This window comes from Pundamilia nyererei, unplaced genomic scaffold (genome assembly GCF_000239375.1).
Source record: "Pundamilia nyererei isolate P.nyererei 1_Seehausen unplaced genomic scaffold, PunNye1.0 scaffold00383, whole genome shotgun sequence".
Taxonomy (NCBI): domain Eukaryota; kingdom Metazoa; phylum Chordata; class Actinopteri; order Cichliformes; family Cichlidae; genus Pundamilia; species Pundamilia nyererei.
The window spans coordinates 146,423-147,527 of NW_005187784.1; the positions used below are offsets into that span (position 1 = coordinate 146,423).

At 40.5% G+C, this 1,105-nt stretch overlaps 1 protein-coding gene across 1 annotated transcript in view; it reads left to right on the forward strand.

Annotated features, from left to right (window-relative positions):
- Positions 1–1,105, forward strand: part of LOC102199726 (fibronectin type III domain-containing protein 5-like) — a 67,799-nt gene that overhangs the window by 36,436 nt on the left and 30,258 nt on the right. The window lies entirely within an intron of this gene.

Sequence of the window (1,105 nt, forward strand, 5' to 3'; positions counted from 1 at the left end):
TTTTACATTTTAAAATATCCAGTTACCTCCCAGTTAGCATATGGCCTCTTTAAAATGAAGGGACTGCAAATAATTGCTAGAATTTCTGTGAAAGATGAAAGTTGGGCTGGAATAGATCCATGGACCTCTCAAATCTGTTGTTTGATCCACTGGAGCAAGTCCTGACACTCAGGTGTGGAACCGATCAAACAGCAATGAATACTTTTGTACTTTTGGCAGAGTACATTAAATTATTATCATAATAATGCTATTTTACAGTTAAATACAGTTTCACTTATAATTCTGCAAATGCACAGCTTCTGTTCTAGGTCATAAGCCATTTTTAAATTGTATTTCTTTATGAATAAATGGGAGAACGGTCTTTATGAAATGCCAGGGGGCTGGAGTACATTATTCATATGATTGAATCCATCCTTAATGGATTGATTTTCCTGACAGAGATAAAGACTTGAAAGCTTTTTGAACACTTCGCAGATGCAGAGATATTAAAATTTGACTTTAAACTTTTGGTTCAGTTTTACTATGGGAAAGATTTTAAATCAAAATCAGCATCAGCCTTCACTAATACCCCTGTAAGTAATTGGAAGCAAATCACAAAACATCTGGTGCAGCTGGATGTCTCTACACTGAAAAGGCTCAACATTATGACCACAGACAGGTGAAGTGAAAAACAGTTGACTTGTTAGAAGCAGGGAAATGGACAAGTGTAAGAATCTAAGCAAAGTTGAGGATGACTTAGACGAGTGAGTCAAAACATCTCCAAAACTGTAGCTCTTGTGGGGTGTTCCTGGTCTGCAGTGGTCAGTATCTATCACAATCGATCCAAAGGAGGAACAGCGGTGAACCACCGACAGAGTCATGGGTGGCCAAAGCTCACTGATGCTTGTGGAGAACAAAGGCTGGCCCGAGTGGTCCAATCCAACAGACGAGCCACTGTAGCTTAAACTGCTGAAAACATTAATGCTGGTTCTGACAGAATACACAGAGCATCACAGTTTGTTGCGTATGTGGCGGCATAGCTGCAGATCACTCTGGATGCCCATGCAGACCCTTGCACAGTGTCAAAAGCACCAACAGTGGGCATGTGAGCATCAGACTAGACCAC